Genomic DNA, 26782 nt, shown 5'->3' on the forward strand with positions numbered 1-26782 from the left:
TCCATCCTCCAGTTCACTAATTGTAGCTTCTGTCTCTTTAAATCTACCATTGTAGGTATCCATTGTTTTTTCCAACTTTTCTACTTTGTCCTTCACTCCCATAAGTTCTGTGATTTGTTTTTTAAGTTTTTCTATTTCTTCTTTTTGTTCAGCCCATGTCTTCTTCATGTCCTCCCTCAATTTATCAATTTCGTTTTTGAAGAGATTTTCCATTTCTGTTCGTATATTCAGCATTAGTTGTCTCAGCTCCTGTATCTCATTTGAACTATTGGTTTGTTCCTTTGACTGGGCCATATTTTCAATTTTCTGAGCATGATCCGTTATCTTCTGCTGGCGTCTGGGCATTTAATCAGATTTCCCTGGGTGTAAGACCCCGCAGGTTGAAAGATTTTTCTGTGAAATCTCTGGGCTCTGTTTTTCTTATCCTACCCAGTAGGTGGCGCTCGTGGCGATCATCTGTCTGCGGGTCCCACCAGTAAAAGATGCTGTGGCTCCTTTAAATTTGGAAAACTCTCGCTGTAGGGGGGGTCGCCAGCCGAAGCGGCTTGGGGGAGTGCCTATCCACCATTCCCAGCTGGACCAGAAAGCCATGTGTTTGGAAGGGACTCCGGTCGCCATTCTCCACGGCTTGTGGATCTCCGATCTAATTCTCCCAGCTGGTCCAGGGGGCCGCGGGGGGGGGGGGCGCCAGCTGCCACGGCTTGAGGGTACCGCCTGTCCAATTCTCCCAACCGGCCCGGGAAGGAGGGAGGGAGGGACTCCGGCCACCTGCCGCCCCGGCCTGGGGAAGCCCGCGCCCCTCGGCAATCTCACCGGAGCGGGTTCTCCCAGCCAGTCAGCCATTCCAGAATGGGGTACGCTGTCTTCTTGGTCTCTGTCGTGGCTCCGGGAGCTGTTCTGTATCATTTCTACTTCTCTAGTAGCTGTTCTGGAGGAGGAACTAAGAGCCGCGCGTCTTACTAAGCCGCCATCTTCTCCGGACTCTTATGTGAAAGCTTAATTTATAAATATGAGAAGGTGGAATGGCCTGGGTGAATAGGTGTGAGCGGCAATTCACTCAACCCTATTTCCCACTCCCTTTTTCTTTCATCCCTGGCCCTATATTTGAGAGTCTTTTCTGTTTTTGAGGAGTAAGTTAAAAAGCACTGGTATGTGGTATAAAGTAAAAGTCAAAGTTGATTTTATTCCTAAATTGTCAACTGAGTATTCAAAAACTAATTTAAAAAGACAAACTAGTCATTGGCAAGCCTTTTCTTCCCCATTCAATTATGTAACCTTTACCATATATTAATTTATTACTAACCATACTCTATTTTGTGGCTATATTTCTATCCCATTGACCTTGATATCTGTCTGTTTTTATACTGGAGTGCCACTCTTTTAGTTAGCATACAGTTGTATGTTTTCATATGTAGTAAGGTTTATAGCCTTTCATTATACTTTTTAAATATCTTTTCTTATTACTGTTGCCTATTTATTATTCCAAAGAATCCTGAGAAATATTACATAACCCTTTGGTAGTACTATTTTCTATATATTGCATTCTGTGCTATTAATGCTTGTTTTGATGCTCTGTGATGTGTATTTTTGCCAAGTTGCCCTGTCCTATATTAATAACATTTTATCAAAATATCTTGGTATTATAACAGATTTTTTTCTTAGGTATTTTGCTACTCTGGCTCTGTTCTTTGGCACTGCATATCAGCTCCCACCTGAGGATGAAACTAGGCTAGGCTGAAGTCCATCTGAGAGGCTGGTCCATTGGATGCAGAGGAAGAATGTATTTTTGCAATCAAGTAGCTGAAGACCAGGAGAAAGATCCTGTGAGAAGGAGAGAATGATATTTCCATAGCCCCAAGTGGATGCCAGGCGTGTGGGAACACAAAAGAGCTCAGCATCTCATAGTCACTGAGTAAACTGAGTAAACCAGGAAGGGAGCTGGGTATGTGCTCAGCAAGTGTAAGTGTGACGATAGGGAGTTTGAGTAGTTCTGCAAGTGTGGGGTGGTACCAAGGAGGTACCAGCAGGATACCAGGGAGGAGGAATGCTGTATTTACTGTCTGAAAAGACAGAGAGATACAACTCTCATCTGTATCTGGGTCATGTTATTTCTCTTTTATAGTGAGAAATGGGACACGAGGGTGCTTAGTACTATAGTGACTTCACTTTAAAGAAAACCTTGTCATAATTCCTACTTGGTTTGACATTAACATTGTCACCTTCATTTCTGTTTGATGGAGTTTGGAAATTTCTTTTATCAACGTCTCTTCTGCTTTATGTTTGGTCTGGCTACATTATTTTGCCCAAAGGAAATTTTGTTTATGTGGTAGATTCAGTTGTCAACTTGGCCAGGTGAAGGCACCTAGTTCTGTTGCTGTGGACTTGAGCCAATGGTACGTGAACCTCATCTGTTGCTCATTACATCTGCAGTTGGCTAAGAGGCGTGCCTGCTGTAATGAATGATGTTTGATTTAATTGGCTGGTGCTTAAATGACAGAGCTCAACATAGCCCAGCCTTCAAGCAGCTCAGCATACCTAATCTCAGCACTCACAGCTCAGCCCAGGCCTTTGGAGATGCAGAAAGGAATCACCCTGGGGGAAGTTAGTGGAACCCAGAAGGAACCCTGTACCTTCCCACGTAAGAAAGAACCTCAGTTGAAAGTTAGCTGTCTTTCTTAAAAGCCAATCCATCTCTGGTGTGTTGCATTCCAGCAGCTAGCAAACTAGAACAGATTATATTCAGCAAATTGTTGGATATTCAAGAAAATTCCATTTGGGGATCTTTATTTTTGATTGAAATTAAACCATTTACATGTATGGCTGTGATATAGATGCATACTCCTCTTCCATGATGTAGAGAAGTTTCTGGAGAACAGGGTGCCCAGCTTGGGGCAATGTCCCCACATACCTAAGAGTGAGCAGAAGTGAATGAACTGGGTGTGTCTTCTTCACCTTCACTCTTCTCCCATGCTCTGCCCAGGCTGTGTGTGTTTCTATTGGTTGCTTACAAACTCCCTTCATCAATCAAGAAATTTAAATGTTTCACCAGGCTCTGGCAATGGTCTTCATCTCTGCTCCTGGTTTTTGCCTGCCACATGGTTAGCCCTCGTCGATCTCAAGGCTTGACTCTATTTTTAGATCTTAACTTTTTTCCTCTTATGATTTTTGTTGTTTCTGGTCCATTTGTTCTGTTCTATATAACTAATTAGATTCATACATATTTTTTTGTTCTTTATGTAGTCATTTGGATGTCTGTAAACATTTCTCAAATTCAGCCTATGTATTGTGGATTTGAGTCTTTGTAGTCATAAGCCTTATTTTTTTTTTCTATTTCCAGCAAAGATTTAATTTAATTTTGTTTAATGTATTTTTCATTTCATTCTACTTTCTTCTCATCTTGTTCTCCCCATCTCACGTGGTGCCTCATTGTAGCCTAGTAAGTGTGGATGTTTAGGATCCTCATTTAGCCTTCGTTGTGAGGAACGTAGAGGGTGGAGCTGCAGTTTTTCTAGAGTAGAGCAGTTATTGCCTAAAAATCTCTGTCTGGTTAGGCTACTCCTTTCCTGTTCCTTTGTTGGACTTTTTTGGTCTGTGCCCATTGGTGTTTCCAAGTGGCTGGTTTCTCCAGCACCCAGTCAAGAATAGAGGTGACAAAAAGAAAACCCAGAGAACTCACCATCAAGTTGTTCCTCAAGTCCAGTGCCTCTAGCAGGTCTGCCCTCTTGTCCCCACCTTCCAGTCTTTCCAAGTTTATTTCATGGATAATGTCCTTGGTTTTTAGCTGTACTTAACAGGAGAAATACAAAAAAAAGTTGCCTCTACTACATTTTTTATTTTAATTTTTTTTAACTTTTTTAATTGTATAGTATAGCATATATACAAAGCAAAGATATAAAAAATCAATAGTTTCAAAGCCCTTTTCAACAAGTAGTTACAGAACAGATCCCAGAGTTTGTCATGGGCTACCATATAATCCTCTCATATTCTTACTTCTAGCTGCTCCAGAACATAGGAGGCTAGAGAGCTTAAATACTTTTTTTATCATCTCAATTGACTTTTTTCCTTCTTCTTTTGTGTGAAAAATAACATATATCAAAGAACTTCATCAAGAAAGTAGAAAGACAGCCTACACAATGGGAGACAATATTTGGAAACGACATATCAGATAAAGGTCTAGTATCCAGAATTTATAAAGAGATTGTCCAACTCAACAACAAAAAGACAGCCAACCCAATTACAAAATGGGAAAAAGACTTGAACAGACACCTCTCAGAAGAGGAAATACAAATGGCCAAAAGGCACATGAAGAGATGCTCAATGTCCCTGACCATTAGAGAAATGCAAATCAAAACCACAATGAGATATCATCTCACACCCACCAGGATGGCCATTATCAACAAAACAGAAAATGACAAGTGCTGGAGAGGATGTGGAGAAAGAGGCACACTTATGCACTGTTGGTGGGAATGTCAAATGGTGCAACCACTGTGGAAGGCAGTTTGGCAGTTCCTCAAAAAACTGAATATAGAATTGCCATAAGACCCAGCAATACCATTGCTGGGTATCTACTCAAAGGACTTAAGGGCAAAGACACAAACAGACATTTGCACACCAATGTTTATAGCAGCATTATTTACAATTGCAAAGAGATGGAAACTGCAAAAATGTCCATGAACAGACGAGTGGCTAAACAAACTGTGGTATATACATACGATGGAATATTATGCAGCTTTAAGACAGAATAAACTTATGAAGCATGTAATAACATGGATGGACCTAGAGAACATTATGCTGAGTGAGACTAGCCAAAAACTAAAGGACAAATACTGTATGGTCCCACTGATGTGAACCGACATTAGAGAATAAACTTGGAATATGTCATTGGTAACAGAGACCATCAGGAGTTAGAAACAGGGTAAAACAATGGGTAATTGGAGCTGAAGGGTTACAGACTGTGCAACAGAACTAGATACAAAAACTCAAAAATGGACAGCACAATACCACCTAATTTTAATGTAATTATGTTAAAACACTGAATGAAGCTGCATCTGAGCTATAGTTTTTTGTTTGTTTGTTTGTTTGTTTTTTCCTTTTTTTATATTTTTTTATTTTTTATTTTTATTATTATTTTTATTTTTTTCTCTATATTATTCTATATCTTTTTCTGTTGTTTTGCTAGTTCTTTTCCTAAATCGATGCAAATGTACTAAGAAATGATGATCATACATCTATGTGATGATATTAAGAATTACTGATTGCATATGTAGAATGGAATGATTTCTAAATGTTGTGTTAGTTAATTTTTTTTAATTAATAAAAAAACAATAAAAGCCCATATCTGACAAAAAAAAACTCAAAAATGGACAGCACAATACTATCTAATTGAAATGTAATTATGTTAAAACACTGAATGAAGCTGCATCTGAGCTATAGTTTTTTTGTTTGCTTGTGTTTTTTGTTTTTTTCCTTTTTTTATATTTTTTTATTTTTTATTTTTATTATTATTTTTATTTTTTTCTCTATATTATCATTCTATATCTTTTTCTGTTGTTTTGCTAGTTCTTTTCCTAAATCGATGCAAATGTACTAAGAAATGATGATCACACATCTATGTGATGATATTAAGAATTACTGATTGCATATGTAGAATGGAATGATTTCTAAATGTTGTGTTAGTTAATTTTTTTTAATTAATAAAATAAAATAAAATGACATATATATAAAAAAGCTATAAATTTCAAAGCACAGCACCACAATTAGTTGTAGAACATATTTCAAACTGTTACAATTTCACAATTTTAGGTTTTTACTTCTAGCTGCTGTAAAATACAGGAGACTAACAGATATCAGTTTAATGATTCAGCATTTGTATTCATTTGTTAAATCCTATCTTCTCTGCATAACTCCACCACCACCTTTGATCTTTCCATCCCTCTCCTTAGGGGTATTTGGGCCCTGGCAATTCTAAATTTTTCATATTGGAAGGGTCTACTCTATTTTTTCAGGAAGTGGAAGCCCATGATTTTGTTGAAAATTTAGAGGAATTGGGAATAATGGTAAGCAATGAAGTATATGCACTGTTATTTACCTCCCCCCTCCAATTCTCCAGTTAACTCATCATAAATTACATTTTGGTACAGTGACCCTAGTTTACTGGTTTGCACTACCTTGAGTAGTTAGATGCACAGAGAAAGCCAGGTCACCTCCACAAACTGTAGTCAATCTGTACAATCTTGGAATATCTGATATTTTAATTCTACGGTTAATGTCAGAATCATTTTTACTGCTTTCCCCACTTTACTGCATTTGACTCATTTGTCTTTCAAAGGACTAGTAAACCTTAATTTGCTTTAGCAGCTTTGAATGGATTTTTATTGTTCCTTACCACTGCCTTTCAACTCATGTAATTTGAAAACTAAATGCGAACTGTAAAACTCCATCAATCTGGTAGTATTCTTTTAATATCAATTTTTATATAATTAGCCCCCAAACTGTGTTCAATTACTGACAATTAATCTTATGCACTTTGAGGGACAACACTAATTTCACACTTAGCAGCATTTAAAAAGAAGGTGGTACAAATACCATAGGGGAAAACTCCTCCCCTAAGGAGTTATGCTTTATTATCACCGAGTAGAGAATAAAAGCACTTCCCCCATTGCAATGCATGTGGGGGCCCGCATTTTCTTTAACTCCACACCAGTAGAATTGTATAAGAAACACACAAGCAGAATTACACATACTTTAATTACAGATTTCAGTCTGATGGCCAGCTTTGGAAAAAAAAAAAATCCTGAATTTTCCATGTTCTTTGGGCAATTTCCTTGAGTTCGTGTTCTTATCGATGTTACATGGCTAATTGCTCCATCCGGGCTGACTGTGAGAAATCCAACAATAGAACCACAATAGGGCAAAGAATGAAACAACAGCTGAAGGTAGACAATTGTGGCCAAGTTATTTTATAAGAACTGCCCTTCAGAATTGAGACTCCCCAGCACAGGATGTTGGTAGATAGTGCCTCATACATTTTATAACGATGCATGAAACTTTTTATAGTTACTGACTTTATTATTTTTAGTGTACCAATTTCTAATTGACAAATTACATCGTATCTTATTACCAACTTTTATGTACACGAGTACTTCTCCCGAATATTGGGTATCCAAAGATGATATCATCAAGTCTGAGCCATATTAAGATCATTTTAAAAACATTATTCTTCATTTCTCCTCCTCATTCAAAGTCAACCACAATGAATAAGCTGAGGTTTGAACTATCTCCTAGTGTTGAAAAAATAACGAACACATGTTGGATTGTTTGCCTGGTGTTTAGCAAAAGGTGCACACATATCTGTTTACTTTGGTCTTTCATGATTTTGACCTTTTAGATGCTTCTTGTTAGTAATTGGGTAATGAGGAGTTGTAGCCAATTTTAATGTTTGTAATTAATACTCAGATATGCAAATTAGAGAGCACCTTATAAATTTTTAAAATTATAGGGACAATTTATAGTGCAAGGTAGCATTGCTCCAGGGGCTGAGCAGTGGCCAGGGAACTCAGAGCCATGCATTTTAATTTTGATTAACTCTCAGTGTGACCACAGGCACAGTACCTCAATCTCCCTGGGTCTTGGATTGTTCGTCTATAATATGTGTGCAACAATTTCCTTCCTGTAGTTGAGCAGTAACTATCAAACAGGAAGAAATAGTGGCTTAAAACTAGGAAGCAGTACACACACACACACACACACACACACCCCACATAAAAGACCAATATGAAGCTAAAGATTTTTATGGCCTTGATAAACATTATGTTATGTCATTCACACAAAGACTGACAAATGGCCCACTGTTGTGAGAACTATGGAAATCACCACATTGCCTTAAAAGGTGAGGTATCTAGAAATTATACTAAAGTGCATATAATATCAGAAATGAAAATTTTCTAACAGCTGTCAGACACTTACATGGACATTCATTATTAAATTAGCTTTATTTCCTATTTGGTGCTTTTTTTCAATGGCATACAGATCTTTCAATGTACAATAATGCATTTTTAAATACTTTACTAGGTATGACTCTTTAAAGGAAACCTTTTATTCTCTCCCTAACAATGCATAGGTTTCCATTAGGCACTTATGCTTTATGCCAGGAAAACAAAAATCATACAAAAGAATTCAGCTTAGAAGTAGGGCACTCAAATTCACAGTAATGCACCGTAAAGGGTAAATCTGTATTTTAAAACTAACCTAGTTGTTTCTACATGTTAAATGATATACTCTATCCTGAGAGCCACAGAATATATAGGTGCAACTGGTGAGGTGATGATGGAATTTGCGGCTCTCTGCTTTTCCACATAGTGAAATATCCATCTTTTTTGTTTAATAAATAGCTCTACAACATTGAATTTCAGCAGGGAGGCCATTCTCCAGTTCTGGAGCAATACAGTTTTAAGTCCTAATGTCTTCCCAAGCTTCCCTTGCATTAAGAAGCTGATATTTAGGAAACTCTAGCAAACTAACACCTGCTGAACATAAGTCACATGCAGAAATCTGCAACTGGACAAGCTCAGAAAGATATAATAGATCGAATCCATGAAGACTCTCACAATGAATTAAGAAAACAAAGTTAATCCTATAGCCTGACAGGTAGTCAGCAGGCTGGCTCATGGACTGCCGTGACACGGGAATTAGACTGAATGCCAGATGGCTTCTAGAAGTCAAATTAAAAAAATAAAATAAAATAAAAAGAGAATAAACTTCAGGTGATGATAAGCACAGGTAGGGAACCTGAGGAGGAAAATGCAATTACTATGTTTCAAAATAACTCAAGGATGAACTAATATTTTATACCATTTTACTCTTTCTTTTGTTTCTCCCAGCCAGCTTGACAGAAAGTAGTAATGTCTGACGAGTCACAAGCCTAATACCAGGTGCCAGTTTGAACAGGTGCAAAACAAAGAACAGAATACTCCCATTTGGAATGTCAGCTTTCCTCTGTGTAGTCCCCGATAGGTTTTGTGGGAACTTCCCTATTAGGTCTGCTATTATTATTTCCCTGCTTAGCAGGAGAAGTTCTATTTGATGAACGCATACCATGTTCCCTTTGTCAATGGAAGGACTTAACTAGAGCAAGGACCAGTTCATTTATCTGGGACACAGGCTTATTCCAATGTCCACCATAGGGAGAGGATGCAATTCTTGGAACTTGGAGATCTCTCTGGGTGGCAATGAGCCTGATACCTGCAACCATTACACACAGATGTAAAGGGCTACAAAATACTTCTACCCGTGAAAGATAGTGGAAATCAGCACTGCCAATTATCAATGTTAAACGTATGGTCAATCAGTACTAGGGATTCAAACAAACAGGTGGCTTGTGCCATACCGTCAGTTGGTAAATTGGATGCAGGCAGCCAGAGGAACACAATATCCCTTCTCTGCAGGTGGTCTCTGTTTCATTAGGTTTCCGATTGATGTGGCTGCACAGTAATCCAAAAATGTGTGCTGGGCACATCACTCTCATTTTTCATTAGCACTCCTTCACAAATGTATTGGAGGCAGGTACAAAACAAAGATTTTGCCTGGCTTACTTTTATCCTTTTGGAGACTACTGAGTATCCAACATCACTGCTGGGTGCTTCGTTTCTACTCATTTAGAGTCACTGTGTGACTTGTCACTGTTTGATATGATCAACTTTCTTACGAATGTTGGGGGGAATAGTGGGAAAGCTGCTAATCTTTAAAAGACAGTGATTTTAGGAAAATCAGCTTATGTATAATGATGTACTAACATGGCTACGGAAGTTAGGTGGAACAAGTAAAAATAGTCATGAGCCTAGTGTCTCAGGAAATCGACCAGAAATGCGTAAAACCATGGAATTTTGAAAGATCTTAGAGATCATCCTGACTGAAGCCTACATTTTCATTTCATAAATGAGGAAATGGAGCCCGTTTTGGTTCTGGCTTTCCCAAGGTAATGGCCAGCGGCTGAGACTGGAAGGCAGGGTCTCTGATTCATGCCCTATTCATTATACCCTCCTCGGGCTATACATGTGGGTGCTGTAACTATTAAGAACTACATAAGTCACATCCCTGTATCCTGAAGCTTCTATCGTGGCTTTTATATTATAAAGTCGTATCATGATATCATCTCAGATATTCCCCAATTTGCAGCTTTCGGAGAAATCATTTTGCATTATGCTATGAGTGGCAGTGCTAATGTCATTTATGAAATTTAAATCTTCGAACAATGGTTGACACTGATGAGGACTGATTTCATCTTGCTAATTCATCTGCTGTTGAAGCAGAAGTGGTTCAAGAGTCCAATGTGGCCCACATTGGCTCCCTCTTGGTCTCTCTGAATTTGTGACTGCCAACCCGTAAGCTCAGTTGTGCTCTATTTTTTAATGAACCATGACTGAAGCATGGAGTCTATTAATAATCCCAGCCCCACTACTTGATTGGGTTCAATATTAAATGACTCATGATTCAATGACCAGTAATGGTCAAGAATGCTGCCCTAGGAATCACATGGCCTTATGGTGTGTAGTTGTGAGGTTGAAGCTCTGTACATTCACAATGGTAAAGTGCTAGTCCCGTGGGAAGTATCCAGCAGACGATAGGTATAAATGAACCACAGGCAAATGTATCCTACAACACTGACCCCAGACTCTCCTTTGTAGCTTTTTAGATGTAAGTCTGGAGCGCTCAAGAATAAACTTCAGTTGCTGGTGTTTCACTGAAGTAGCAGCTCTCCCCTTATCTCTTCTTCTTCTCACTCTACCCTGGCCCTTCTCTGTTGGCTCATTTTGTAGGAACAAACTATTTCTTTGCTCCACTCACCCCTAAAGGAAATCCCAGTCCCTCTGTTGGCCCGAAATCCAGTCCTGGATCCCCATCCCATTGTGGAGATGGAGCCATCTTCCTTGATTGTCTCCAGCAGCCTCATCCCCAAGATAAAGACAGACAGCTCTCACATAACCAATCCCTTTTGGCTGACTGCAAAGAATTAGCTGTCTCCTGCATTCCTGGCAACTGTGTTGTGCCTACCTGATTGGACTCTAGCTGCAGTGCTCTCTGTAGTAGTGAGGGAGACCCAGCTCAACCCACCTGGTGCAATCTCAGAGCCAACTCGCTGCATTGGTTTCATGTTTTTCTCTTCCCCTCTCTTTGAACCATATCCTTTTTCCTGTGCTCCTGGGAAGTTCTTGCTTTGGTAAGTTGATACTCACCATACCTTAGTTATGTTTTGACATCCATCCGGAATTTTTTATCATGGCATTTGTTGTTGTTGTTGTTCAGGGTTATTTGTCTAGATTGTTCAAAGTTTAATGTAATCATTCCAGAATATAAATCTCAAGTAAAAGGATGATTGATGTCAAACTATTTAAAATTCTTCTGAATACTTTATATGCAGAAACACAGAATACTTTATATATCTATGTATTTGTATATGTATCTATATATTTATAGCTATCTAGCTAACTACATCATAGAGTTTGCCCAAAGTTTACAGTGAGTATTGTATTCAGTTCTTTACCAGGAATGTTAGGGGTGAATTCATACTACTTATTATGGTTCATCTTCATTCTATTTTAAAAACTTCCCATCCTCATCACCAAGAAGAGCATTAAATAGATAGAAGCAACTGGTAATAAAAAAATAGGTGGTGGATTTGGTTGTGTCGACTTAATAGAATTACCAGATCCTATTTCCTATAATATGGGTAAGTAAGAAGAACATGCTAATCAAATAATCAAAAATAAATGGCAAGCATACTATGTACATACAGTACCTCCAGACATAAGTTAAGTTCCTTTGTGAAATTCAGTTGTCTTCTTAAAGTCTCTTGTAAATTTATAAACTTAAAAATAAATGATTTGTAAGCTGAGACATTTAAAAATATATGCCGTAGCCACTGATGTTCTTTGGAAATCCTTGATTCATATCAAGATATGCTACAGATAGAAATAGAAATATTATTCTTATGATATGATTAATGGAATTCTTTATTCATGGATACTTGCATTATGCCACTTTGCGTAATATCATATATGTAAATATTTTAATTCACCTTAAGGCAATTTTATTAACTATTAAATTTATTAACTATTAATAACAATATTTATTAACTATTTCAGCATAATGTTCAAATAATGTTACTTTGTTCATGGCCTTCACTGGAGTGAAAGGATGTGTTGGCTGAAGCAGAGCATGCATAGTGTGGATGAAATCCTCTGCTTTCACAGTGGGCTTTCTATCAGGGTGGTATTTTTTATGAAACCTTTACATCCCTATGCGCAGAGTCACTGGGGAGTTAAGCCTAAAACAGGCATTTAAAAACTTCAATTTTGATGATTTTAGAAATAATGAATATTCCATTTAGTAATGGTTTTGGAACTTAAATATCCAAATAATGGACTTTGGGGCATGGCTGTATTGTCAAGAGGAAGCCATATGGTTTACCACAAAAGATCCATGTCCCTTGTGGCATTGACAAAAGGAGAAAAGAAATGTTTTGGAAAATGGGACGTTAACGTATCATTTAGCATCCATCATGATGCAAGTAACAGAAAACACAAATCAAGATGGCCTAAATGGTAAAGGAGATTTATTGCTCGAGCAAGGAAAGGCCAGAAGTAGGGTAAACTTCAGGGCTCCTTGATCCACAAACTCAAACTTGCCATCAAGAACCCAGTGCCTTTCTACCCTCTTTCTAGTGGGTGAAACAGCAAAGCGCCCCACCCCAAGGCTGACTCCCCCTGTGTGATAAGATGACTTCCACACTTCCTCTTCTGTTCCTGGAAGCAGACATTTTCAAGCAATTTAATGGCCCTGCCCTGGAGCTGGGACTTGGATCAGCTTTCCCTAAAAACAGATGGGATAGATAACTCCCATGCAATTCTGTTATCTGACAGGATGGGGAATCTGGGTAGGTAATCAACATATATGCATTATAGAATTAGACAGAATTTCCAGGTACCAATGAAATATTTAACCCACTGACCATCATTTTATGTGGAGAAATTATCAGGAAATTCAAAAACCTTAGATCTTAATATTTCAAAGGTTTTCTAGTACAGTAGTAATAATAAGAGATAAATACATTGAAACTTACAAAACGTGAAGTTTTAGGGAAAGGTAGATTCCTAGTTTTATTGACAATAATGTTAAGGAAAGGCACAAGAGATACTTTATATTTCTTGCCATCATTACTTTAAATTTTCAAATGCAATACCCTTTCTCACTGCTTTTTTTCCTTTTCCTCTCTTTAGGCCGTGAAAAAAAAAAAAGGAAACTCTCTCAAGAGCTAACAATCAGAGCTGCCTGGTTGGCAAGGGAGGTTTTGGTTGTAAGAAGACCCTGAAGCAAGGATACTAAATCAAAGATTTTGGGGCAATTTGAGTTTGCATGTAAGATTATTTTGCCTAAAGCTGTGTTCAATTGATACACAAGAGCTGCAAAGAAATGTTTTATTACAACCTCTGATGACATTAGCATTGTGTACTTCTTAATGTACTTATACATAGAAATTTATTCTATTTGATTCAAATTGTGACCCTTCTTTAAAAGCACAACTTCAGAATTAAATGTACCTACATAATTGGTTTAAGTATTTACTGGGTACCTATTCAATACCTAGCAGTGAGTAATGGGTTATAAAGTAAAAAAAAACAAACAAAAAAAAAACACAGAAAACTAAGTCTCTTTTCATAGTCTAATACGTCCCATTGCAAGTAAGAAATATACCATGAGGCCCTAAATAGTTATTCAACTGATATTGAAAAGATCATTACTTTCCCTGGGTGGTTTTACCAAAACAGATTGAAGCTGTGAGGAATTATCATTAAGAAAAATGAAATAACTATAACCCTCCCATCTCAAAATAAGAGATTTGATTTGGCTTAAACTGTGGGAAATAAACCCTTTGGGTGTGCATAGCTGAGGCGTTGGAGTTGGCCTGGCATTAGTAGCTATTCTGCTTTCTAAAATGTGCTTCTATGTTTAAAGTCAGTAGCTAGGCAAAAACAAACTTCTCCTTCAGCCAAACAAAAGTTCAATGATAGAAAAAAAGTAGAAGGGATTTGTGAGTATTCTTTCCTCTTTGTGCTTAGGGAATGCGTGTGCATATCTACAGCAAAGGAGAAAATTAAAGGAAAACACTCTCCTCAAGAATCTTTCTTTGAATTTTGCATGTAGACTTAGAAAGCCTAAGTTTTTAAATAACACTTTTCAGTTAAGTGTAAACCATTTTTAAGTTTTGGTTTGGGGAAGGAGTGCTAATTTAAGCAAAACTTTACAAAAGAAAAAATAATTACAGTGGCACATACATTTCTGAACTAGATTTTTTCTTATGGTCAAATATAATACGAATGGGATTTTTCCCCACTCTTCATTTTTTTCTTTGTAAATGTCTCCACAAAACCAGTACAATTTGTGAAAAACTCTTCTATTTATCAATCTAACGAGACAACTAAAGTTATAAACTCCGTCTAACACCTTAGGATTTTCATTTATATTCATCTCCTTTTTGATAACACATTGACATTCTTCCTTAATTAGTGGTCTGAGTGGTAGAATCCGAAGTCTCAAATTATTTTCCAAAGTTACTGGGTTTTCTCCTTAAAGCTGATCTGATGGGCTCTCTTTCCACCATCCTATTACAGGAGGTTTTTGTAAACTAGTGTTATAAACGATTATTTTTAGTTAAGAGAAACCCCGGGAAAGATTAAAAAAAAAATGGATATAAAGACATTCCAGTTCTTGATCTTATCTTTTTCTCATCTCAACCTTTAGAGAGTCTTGCTGGAAGAACACAAGGAAAAGCAGGAAGGCTTCTTACAGATCTTTGAGACCTCCTTCCACTCAAATCCCAGGGGAGCTAGAACGCTATACCTCTGTGGTTCAAAAAGTCTTTAGACCAGAAAAGGGCCCTTTATCTGCCAACATTTCAAACATATTCAATCAAATATTGATCTAGAAAATCAGCTACTTTTTCCTCTAGCAAAGAAATTAAATTAGTACTACCTACTGAAGGCCTACCCATGGCCCTCGGGAAGATAATGATGGTACCCTAGGCTATTCCTAGGATCAAAAGTTTATATGGACACCAAACTGATTTAACATTTTCTGTAATGCATGGAGACAAAAGGGTGAAAGATCTGCTTGCCAATCGTAATGTGCCGGAGATGATCTCATGTGGCGAGTCCTTGCATCAAGAAGCCAGGTTATGGTTTTCAGATCCATCTCATCTCTGAAAATAAAAAGGAATGGAATGTGGCCTGTTTCACCCCAGTGAAAGGTTTTCATCACCAGAAATATCTGATGCCTCTTATTCAGGTTGACAGTAGCACACGTTGCTCTGACTCATAAACAGTTCCTCTCTCTATTGTGTCCTGTTTCCAGGAAGTACCTGATGTTATGTTATTAAAGAACAAGAGGTTTGCTGCCTATTCTTCCATAAATGTTGGAATATCAAAAAAAGAGAGAGAAAGCTTGCCTAATTCTAAAATCATTTGGATTTTCAAGCTTATTTTATGAAATAATGTGTTCAAGGTGGCATATGCTATAAAAATAATCTTTAGAATCCATATACTTAGAATGGTGATAGCCCAGATTTAATTAGGTGTTTTAGGTTGAAGAGAAGCTTGTCTCTTCCAATAGAACCTATGATTTATTTATGTCACCACTGTTCTTTTTAAACATAGATGTTTATTACGTTCTCTTTGAATTTACCTTTAGGAAGCAAGAACTGATTATGTGTCTTACAAAGTATATATGCTCAAGTCAAAATTTTCACGAGGGAGAAAAACTAGGAAAATGAAACATCCCTCTTTCTCCTCTGAATCCTATATATGGGACCAGTGGCCATCGGTTTTGTGAACCTACTAATTAATTACAAGATAAGGTTATAGAAACGGGGCAAGTGAGCAGTCACTTCACACCGTAAAAATAATGCTTTTTAGGCCATGGGTTTATTAGTTGTTTGACACAAAAGTTGGTTCTTAGGAAAGAGAGGATATATTTTGGAACTCTGGCATTGACTTTGGATGTTTGTAGCACCAACCCTTTCTGAGGAAGATGGTTTCAAACATTATTACCTTGAGGTCACTGAGTTAACTGTTTTTACTAAATGGCTGGTCATGCAATCAAACTTTCTCTTAATTGACTGTTGTTTTGAGCTTCATGGCAATACACGCAAAGAATGATGGAAAGAAATGGTGTTCTTGAGCAGCTACTGTATATTGGCTACTCTGCTAATTGATGGGAATACAGTGATGACTAAAAATATATGGGTCCTGGTCTCAAATAATGAAATAATAATGTAACTACTTCTGTGAGAGGTATAAGATACAGACTTAATTTGCATAGGGCCTTTTGTTTATTTTATGAATCAATATAGAATCTTGTCTAGAGGTTGAAAAAAATTAACTGCAAGCCTAGGAACTAAGGAGATCTGACTTGCCAGTCTTCATGTGGAAAAAAGAATTAAGTTTATGGCAAGCGTGATAGGGGACTGCGAGACAATGTGAAATTCAAAATAGCTCAAGCAGGTTCAGAACCATAAACAGAGGGCTAAGGTTTGGATTAAGGAAGGAAAAGACAGCCATATGTTTGACACGGGCTGCATTCATTGGGCCCCATTTCTGAGAAGAACAAGTTAAGAGGAAATGTTGGAAATCTGGTGGGGTCCGGAGGAACTGAAACCACCCGGTAAAACGTATAAAAACCACGCCTAGGAGTTGAATAAAGTGGGATTCTTGGCACGGGGAAGAGAAGGGAAATTATGATGGTGTCTTTAAATAATTAATCTGCTGTCACAGAAGATGAATTAGGGAATGTTGTATAGCCATACGTGACAGATCTCAGACCAACCAAAGGGTGGAAGTTACGAGTTTAGGTTTGACAGTAATGATGAACCTTCTAACAAGAAAACCTAGTTGAAAATGTAACGAGCTCGCTTGTGAGGTAGAGGATTCTCTGGCATTAGAAATGTTCAAGTAGTGATTTGAATGGACCATCTTTCGGGAATGCTGCGGAAAGTTTCTTGCATTTACTGAAACAACAGACCAAATATTTTCTAAGGTCTCTCTCAACTCTGAATTTCTATGATTTCATGTTGTAGTTGCCAAAAAAAGCCTATCTTCTAGAATGTCCAAATTTAACAGTTCATCCTTTCCGTAACAATTTAGTGAAGGTCTATCACTATGGGAAAATAAGGACAAGTAATACGTAGACCCTGATTTCAAGATACTTAGAATCTAGTGGAGATAATAAGCATTCAAAAATAAAGAATTGACCCAGGATGAAATAAATGCTAGGATGTAGTTATGGGCAAAGTTCTATGAGAAAAATTATAGCATTCTATCTTGGTGGTGAGAGGACGGAGTGGGAAAGCTTAACAGAGAAACAGGGAGTTAGTTCTTGTTTCTAAAAGAGTATCGAAGAAATGTAAAAGCATTAATAACCCAAAGCAAAGAGCACATTATATCACCTTCCCCCAAGATACTTCAGTTTACCCTGAGAAATACTCATTTGAGATTAATAAAGTATGGTCCTGCATCTGTTCTACATTGAGTCCTACACTTAATGCAGAGGATACAGGTGAGAGGCACAGGCTCTGTCATAGAATCCATGTATAAACTACTGGTTCATAGATCCATGCTGGGCATAATATGCTTTATAAATATATAAACAAAATTGGCTATATTCTAATGCTTAATATTATATAACTTTTCCACCAAAGTACTTTGCTTTGTTAAAAACATCTCTAACAAAAGATGTGCAATTCCTTTCTCTTTGTAGCTTTTCAAAATAATAGCTGTGAGGTCACATAACACACAATTCACCCATTTAAAATATATAATTCAATATTTCTAGTATAGTCACATATTTGTCCAACCATCAACACGGTTTATTTTAGAACATTTTCATCACCTCAAAAAGAAACATTGGACCCTTTATCTACAGCTCCCCTATCTTCCCACTCTCCTCCCCCCTAGCTCTAAGAAACCACTAATTTGCTTTGTCTCTGTATTTCATATAAATGGAATCATATAGTATGTGGTCTTTCGTGATTGGCTTCTTTAATTTAGCCCAGTACTTTCAAGCTTCATCCATGTTGCATTGTCTATCAGTATTTCATTCCTTTTTATGATCAAATAATATTCTATTCTATAGATATACCACATTTGTTTAACATCTGTTAACAGACATGTGGATTGCTTCCAGCTTTTAACTATTGTGAATAATGCTGCTGTGAATATTGGTATATAAATGTGTCTTAGAGTTCCTGGTATATACCTAGAAATAGGACAGCTGAATCATATGGTAATTCTATGTGTAACTGAGGAATTACCAAACTGTTTCCTCAGTAACTACACTGTTTTACACTACCAACAGTGTCTGAGGGATTCAATTTCTCCACATCCTTGTCAATGCTTGGTACTATCAGATTTTTTGATTCAGGCCATCCTATTGTATATGAAGTGGTATATCATTGCAGTTTTGATTTGCACTTCCCTGATGACTATTGATGTTGAGCATCTTTTCACGCATTTATTGTCCATTTGTATACCTTCTTTGGAGAAATGTCTATTCAGATCCTTTGCCCATTTTTAATTGGATGATTTGCCTGTATATCAGTTGATAGAGTTTTTTTATAAATTCTAGGTTCAAGTCCCTTTTCAGGCATATGATTTGAAAATATTTTCTCCCATTTGCAGGTTGTCTTTTCACTTTATTGATAGTGTCCTTTGATGGACAAAAGTTTTTCATTTTGATGAAGCCCAGTTTATCCTGTTTTTCTTTTTTTTTTTTTTTAAAGGAAAGACAGAGAGAAGGAAGGAAGGATAGAAGGAAGGAAGGAAGGAAGAAAGGGAAACATTTTTAAACATTTTCTTGTTTTATTGTATTCTGTTTCTCCGTTTTTTGTTACATGGGCTGGGGCCGGGAATCGAACCGAGGTCCTCTGGCATAGCAGGCAAGCACTTTTGCCCGCTGAGCCACCGCGGCCCGCCCCTGTTTTTCTTTTGTTGCTTGTGCTTTTCAGATCATATCTAAGAATCCACTGCCAAACGAAAGTTGTAAAGATTTACCACCTTGTTTTGTCTGAAGAGTTTTGTAGTTTTAGTTTTACATTAAGGTCTTTGATACATTTTGAGTTAATGTTTTATATGGTGTGAGGTAAGGGTACAACTTTATTGTTTTGCATGTGGATATCCTGTAGTCCTGGCACCATCTCTTAGAAGACTTCTTTAAAAAAAGTTTCTTGTCCCTTTGGGTGGTCTTGGCACCTTTGTTACTAATCTACTGACTACTGACACAAGGTATTATTTCTGGACTCACAATTCTGCATATCCATCCTTATGGCAGTACCACACTGTCTTGATTTGAAATCAGGAAGTGTGAGTCCTCCAACTTTGTTCTTCTTTTTAAAAATTGTTCTGGCTATTCTATGCCCCTTGCAATTCCACATGAATTTTAGAATTAGCTTGTCAATTTTCCAAGTAAGCCTGCTGGGATTCTGATAGGGATTACTTTGAATCTGTGATCAAATCGGGAAGTATTGCCATCTTAACAATATTAAATCCCTTGATCCATAAATATGGGATTTTTTTTCTTTCATTTAGCTTTTCTTTAATTTCTTTCAACAACGTAGCTTTCACAGTATACACTTTGCACTTCTTTTGTTACATTTATTCCTGAGTATTTATTTTTGATACTATTTCAAATGAAATTGTTTTCTTAACTTCATTTTCAGATTGTTTGTTGAAAGTGTGAAGAAACATAATTGATTTTTTTATATTGATCTTGTATCCTGCAACTCTGCTGAACTCATTTATTAGTTCTAAAGGTTTTTAGTGGGTTCCTTAGGATTTTCTATATACAAGTTCATGTCATCTGTGAATAAACATAGTTTTACTTTTTCCTTTCCAATCTAAATGCTTCTGCAGTAGCTTATTTTAAAAATCTATAACAGGAAAAAAGGAGAGGGAGGAAAAAGGCATGCACATTGCAGAAACATGCATATTTACATGAACTCATATTGGAAGAATAATTGTCCAGCTAATAGGCAACAGTTCTATAACATTGACTTTGTACCAGCGTTTAACACTTATTAACTTATTTAATCATCACAACTGCCCCCTGGGGTTGTGACTTTTCATTTTACATTTTGCAGAGAAGTGTGCTGAGGCTCAGAAGAGTAGATGGTCCTATAGTCCATACTGGCAGAACTGGAATGAAGGAGTTAATAATCACCAACCATGGGATAATACCTTTTAACTTGCAAAGGCTTTTCAAATACTTCATATTTCAATTAATCCTCAAAATGATTTAACTAAGAAGGTAGCATGTCCCCATTTTATAAATGACAGAACTGATGCTCAGAGATATTAAATGAGTTGCCAAAAGTCCAGAATTAATGAAGAAAAAGCAAAATTGGAGTTCATAGCCTGTGATTGCAGGCTCTATTTATTACATCACAGCTACAATTTTTTTTTTAACAGAATAACTTAATTGCATCTTTAAAATCAAATAGGTCCGGTATCTTGTTGTTCCCATTGCTTCACAGCCCCTTAGACTATTTTATTTTGTTTTATTTTATTTTGTTTTATTTTTGCATGTGCAGGCACCAGGAATCGAATCCAGGTCTCTTACATGGCAGGTGAGAATTCTGTCACTGAGCCAGCATCGCACCGCCCACTCCTTAGATCTCATTCATTCGCCTGCTGAACTGTTCCTCTTTCAGAGACATAGATAGCATCCCCAAATTTTCTTAAATTCTTGTTTTTACTTGTTGTGGCTTGCTGAATCAGAGCAGCTGAATTTGATACAAATTCAACGTCATTTCCTTCGAGAATTAACTCATCTCGCTGGGACCTGAGATATTGAGCAGGCCACACCTGGCCTCATCTGAACCCTGTAGATGTATCTTTCACCCAGGAAATTTTGGATTTCAACCAGAGAACCACTGTCCTGAATAGCAACGCTGATGGGGAAGTGAGCACACAGGTTTCATCCTGTAATGGAAGCCCACGGAACGCACTTGCTCAAGTTCTGTGCATGGCTACAGATAGTGGGAAGTGCAGCCAGCTCCTTTGCACTTCCCCACCATGTGTCAACCCTAAGCCTCTTCTTTTTCTTCCCAAGTAGACTGAGTTCTACATCGATACGATTGAAGTCCCTTTTCAGGGTTCCTCGGGGGCCCTTCACAATCATTGTGCCTCCCTTTGGTGTGATGTTGACATTTTCTGGAACTTGGACAGTCTGGTGGCTGAGAATGGTCTTCATTCTTGCAGTAGACATGGCAGAGAGCACAGCTATGGCTTTGTTTTTGTCTGTATAGGCAGGCACCGGGAATCATTCAACCCGGATTTCTAGCACAGCAGGCGAGAATTCTGCCACTGAGCCACCACCGCACCGCCCCACAGCTACACTTTTTTTTTTAAACGTGGGCAGGCACTGGGAATTGAACCTGGGTCCTCTGGCACGGCAGGTAAGCATTCTTGCCTGCTGAGCCACTGTGGCCCGCCCCCACAGCTACACTTTTGAAAGCTTTTTCTATGTATTGGAAATGGTCAATTTTCCAGAGCAACCCTGTGACTTGTGTAGAGGATAGAAAATATTGTGGGCTATTCCACAGTTCTTTGGATGCATGAAACAATGTTATTCTAGCTAATTTAAGCAAATAGAGGGAAAAAAAAGAATTTATTTGAAGTATACAGGGACAACTCCTGAAACTACAAGAAAAGCAAGACATCAATCCTAGGAAAGTCAGATTCCAGGACAAAACTGGGGATCTTGTTTATGGGAACTCGTGAACAATGTTTTCAGTGCTCTGTGACAGAAAGGAGTTAGTTCCAGTTATTTTCTGTGCTTGTGACACTCTGCTCAACATTCTAACTCCAAGCACAGTGTGATTTTGATTAACCTCATGTGGCCCATGGGTCCACCCTTTAGTCTTCAAGTCCCAGGATACTGGGTGTTGGGGAAGAGTGAGGAAGCTGTTATCAAGAAGGGGAAACGGGCACTGGAGCAGCCTACCTCTGTTTAGCATGCTAACGTGTGCAAACCACTTTTCCTTCCTTGATAATAGGTCAAAAATCTCTAAAATGGGGTGAGCAAAGAGTGATCCGTGAGCATGTTTTGTAAATTAGCCTTTTAAAAGGTCCCTTGAGAGGCATGTAGGGAAAGTATTCTATGAATATGAACCTATATTTGTGGCATCTTGTCTTGTAGTCTCCCCGAAGTACTGTATACAAAATGTATATGAAAAATATAAATAGTACCTATGCACAATAAATAAGTAAAATGACAATTTGTTTAGAATCCACAAGGGAATAAATGAAGTTTTCCACTTTTCAATGGGAACAAAGAATACCTATTATACATTTCCTTTTATTTTTAATTTTTACTTTTATTCTCATCTCAGGATATAGAATATAGCTATTTTATGGGAAAACCAGTGTGAGTGCACTCTTGGTTCAATAGATACTTTATCAGCGTAAAAATGTGCCTTAGTACAACAAAGGCTTTTCCTACAGTTACAACCAACCTTGTAAATTGCCTCCATTGCTTCATACAGAAATGTGTATAGACTGCTTAATTATAATTTTTTCCATTAGTTTTGTTTTTCTTCATTATCATGCCCTCACTGTAAGGTTCTATATTGCTACTTACAAAAGAAAAGCCACAAGATGCTGGGGAGAAAATGAGAAAAAGCGAGAGGAGGTAGAAAGACAGGTAAACGAAATTATTATTATGAATGGTATACTGTAAGATTTCTGCACTGTACTTTTATACATAAAGGAACAGAGCTATTTTTTAAAGCTGAGTTTTTAACTATGGTGAAAGTGCAGCTTAATTGGTTCTAAGTAAGTATATATGACGTAGCACTGTTGGGTGACCGTGGTGAAATCAATTTGCATTCCAATGTTTCTCAAGAAAGATCTCTATTTTTCTGGATGGGCACTTCTGTTCGTTTATCAGGAAGATATCTGTAAATTTGGTTGCAGAAGATGTGGAGTGGCCAGTGAGCTAGGTGCAAAGAATGTGGGCTTTAATAAATAGGATTTCCAAAGGATTTTGCAGGTTTAGTTGACTAGTGACACCTGCTCTCTTCCCAGCTGCCACAGCATGGAATATGATTTTTGCACTGCCATGTCACATTGGCCCATGATAAACAAAGCTATTTATTTCATAAGAAACAATAGCAACACGGTATGACAACTTGAGCTGGCCTAGTGCAATTCAATTGCGTTATTTTCTGATAACAGGAGTATAGCTTATGTCATCACTGTATATCACTTTCTCCGTGTAAATTTGGTGCTTTTCTTTTAAGTCTAAAAGACAAACCCAGCTTCTATTGCTATTATTATCTCTGATAAGTTACAAAGCAAGGGCTGCTGCTCCTTGCATTAAACTTACATTACAGAATGATACAGAGAGACTTGAATTAAGATTTTATGGGACTGTGTTCTACAATAAATAATTAGGCTCTATTCAGGTGATAAAATTGCCTACCATTTGGCTCCTTTCTTTATTTTTTTGGCACAGGTCTACATCCAAAGAAACAGCAGTTTCCCACCTCTGTTCTTTCTTTCAAAACGCCTATCGATTGAGGTGCTTCTGTTCTAGAGAATTTAGGCTAGTGATTGTATAGAAAGCTCTTTATTTCTGTCATGGAAATCACAAATTGAAAAAAAAAAAAAAAGGATGCACTTATACTTTATGCAACAAATTTTTCATTATTTTTCTTTGACATTTCCCTGATAGAAAGGTAGAATTTGTCTGAAAAGAACTTATGTTTTAATCCTTTCCTTCCACCTGCAGAAAAGTACAAGCATAGCTTCTACATTCCTGAAAATATTACAGCATGCTTATTTCATTTTCAAATTCTGCCGTAAATTCTCCCCGCTACTACTATATTGGGAACACCCAGGTGCCTGTAAAAATCAGGGAATATCTGCACATGTTATAAAACTGTAACGAATCTGTCTTTGATATTAACAGACATTGTATGTGAAGTACAGAAAACAGTTATAGAAATTTGAATGGCAGAAATAAAACACGCAAAGCAAATGCATGTCTCTGCCGATCAATTGAAAATTAACAATTCTTTACAATCATCATAACCCAGAAACATGTGATAACCAACTTTGCCGCTCTGGGCATGCTGTTGTCTTTTTATTTGGGTGTTCTTTTTCAGGAATATGCATTCACCTTTCTGGGGTTTAATTTTAGGGATTTCTTTCTTTCTGAGATTGTCAATATCCACTAATGATCACTGTCATCGATTTACGCTGAATTGAAACTTTTGACTCTGTCACACTCTGGATGACTAGGCTGGAGTCACAGTGACAGTCTGTAAGGAAACATAAAACAAGCAAATTCTAAAACAAAACAGAGCGACAATAAAAACCAGCCACCTTAGCAACATCTTTCATTTGAGTGGAGGTGATAAAGCTAAGGGTGAAAAGAAGGATTCCATTGTCCCTCCTCTCAAATAGGTAACCTGGAGATGGACAGCAGAGCCTGGTTGATGTGTGAGTTTAAGGCACCGAAGGCGACCCATGGCAGGTTAGCCTGCCATTTAGTCTGCACTCTCCAAGTCAGAGGGCCATCCTAATATGGCTAATATGGTAGTAGCGTTAGACCACGGACATGTCAAGCAAGGGTCCTCTGCTACCATGAGAGAGCAGAGGGAGAGAGGGAAGACTTCTCTTAGCATCCCAATCCAAAAGAGGAGGACGCCATATTGTGGGGAATTTATAGACTTGGGAATGTCTCTTACTTCCCTCTAAGGCTTCTGTAAGACAGAAGCAGTTGTGGAGAATTAACACTTGTGACAAAGAGACCAGTTGTACAATTGAGTGAGATGATGTAGATGGTGTTTTTCGTATATAGGAAAATAATCACTCATTCTAAGAGGGCAGATTGCATGATGTCGTTCTAGCTTCATGTCATACAGTACTATATCTTAGTTCATTATGTGACTGTGTAGGTATGTGGTAAGGAAAGTATGTGAGGTTTAAAATAAGAAGGGCAATGAAAATCTGGGAAATATAGACTATGTGTGGTTATTTCTAGGCATCATATGTCAAGCTCCATCGCTGTTACTAACCATCTCTATGACCCTGTGTCAGTTACTTAACCTCTCCGAGTCTATTTTCTCACCTCTCAAATATGAGAAATATAAGTCTCCTGAGTCTCCATTCAAGCAAATGTCCTCCACTTACTGTTATTTGTCCTTAGCATGACATCTGTTACTGGAATTTTATTCCCAAAAGGCTTGAGCTGAAGTAGTAGTCAAAAACTGCATTCATTCGTTTATGTACTCATTTATTCAACAACTGCTAATTGGACACTTTTTTTTTTAACATTCTCAACACACAACATTCCATACATGGTGTACAATTAATGGCTCACAATATCATCACACAGTTGTGTATTTATCACCATGATCATTTCTTAGAACATTTGCATCATTCCAGAAAAAGAAATAAAAAGGAAAAAAAAAAACTCATACATTCCATACCCCTTACCCCTCCCTCTTGTTGACCTCTAGTATTTCCATCTGCCCAATTTATTTTAACCTTTGTTCCCTCTATTTTTTCTATACCCCTTATCACTCCCTTTCATTGATAACTAGCATTTCAACTACTCAACTTATTTTAACATTTGTTCCTCCTATTGTTTATGTATTTTTAATCCATATTTTTTACTCATCTGTCCATACTGTAGGTAACAGGAGTGCCAGACACAAGGTTTTCACAATCACACAGTCACATTGCGAAAGCTGTACAATTATACAATCATCTTCAAGAAACATGGCTACTGGAACACAGCTCTACAGTTTCAGGCACTTCCCTCCAGCCTCTCTAATATACTTTACACTAAAAAGAGGATATCTATATAATGCTTAAAAATAACCTCCAGGATAACCTCTCGACTCTGTTTGAAATCTCACAGCCATTGACACTTTGTCTCAGTTCTCTCTTCCCCCTTTTGGTTGAGAAGGTTTTCCCAATCCCTTGATGCTGAGTCCCAGCTCATTCTAGGATTTCTGTCCCACATTGCCGGGGGCAGGGTGTTACACCTCTGGGAGTCAAGTCCCATGTAGAGGGAGAGGGTGGTGAGATTGCTTGCCATGTTGGCTGAGAGAGAGATAGGCCACATCTCAGCAACAAAAAAGGTTCTCTGGGGGTGACTTTTAGGCCTGATTTTAAGTAGGTTTAGCCTATTCTTTGTGGGGATAAATTTCATATGAACAAATCCCAGGATTGAGGGCTCAGCCTATTGATTTGGTTGTCCCACTGCTTACAAGAATATTAGGAATTCCTCAAATGGGGAAGTTGAATATTCCCCCTTTCTCGCTATTCCTCCAAGGGGACTTTGCAAACACTTCTTTATTTACTATTCAAATCAGTCTGGGATTTATCGGGGCATCACTCTGGACAAACCTACAAAATCTCATGCCCCATTCAAGGTTCCATGCACTTATGGTGTTCAATTAACTTGTCCATATAAGTTATATTAGGAAATGCCCTAGTCAAAATATAAATTTTATACCAAATAAGTATTTTTTGCTTTAGTCTCAAACAGAAGTTTTAAAATATGAATGACCATCTATTTTCAGCACCCTGCAATAATGACATTCCTCATGCAAACACATTTTTTAAGTGGACAATCACTTTTTGCAAAGTACTGTAGAGGATGTTGGGGATAAACAGAGTAAAAGGTAATATTCCTGTCCTCAGTATATTTTCATTACAATGAG

The 26782-nt window shown here is 37.6% G+C and overlaps 1 long non-coding RNA gene and 1 pseudogene across 4 annotated transcripts in view; both read right to left on the reverse strand.

Moving 5' to 3' along the window:
• Positions 1 to 15135: 15135 nt before the first annotated feature.
• The window catches only part of LOC143661544 (uncharacterized), a 28058-nt gene continuing 16411 nt past the window's right edge, over positions 15136 to 26782 (reverse strand). For 3 of the 4 annotated variants that reach the window (XR_013164674.1, XR_013164671.1, XR_013164672.1), the window contains one exon: positions 15136 to 15253. This is a non-coding gene — a long non-coding RNA (uncharacterized LOC143661544). Of the gene's footprint in view, positions 15254 to 24179; positions 24368 to 26782 lie in introns of those variants that run through there. The other variant, XR_013164673.1, reaches the window with a different exon arrangement.
• LOC143661543 (large ribosomal subunit protein uL6 pseudogene) lies at positions 20718 to 21294 on the reverse strand (annotated as a pseudogene).

The sequence above is a fragment of the Tamandua tetradactyla genome, chromosome 17 (genome assembly GCF_023851605.1).
Source record: "Tamandua tetradactyla isolate mTamTet1 chromosome 17, mTamTet1.pri, whole genome shotgun sequence".
In the NCBI taxonomy this organism is placed as follows: Eukaryota; Metazoa; Chordata; class Mammalia; order Pilosa; family Myrmecophagidae; genus Tamandua; species Tamandua tetradactyla.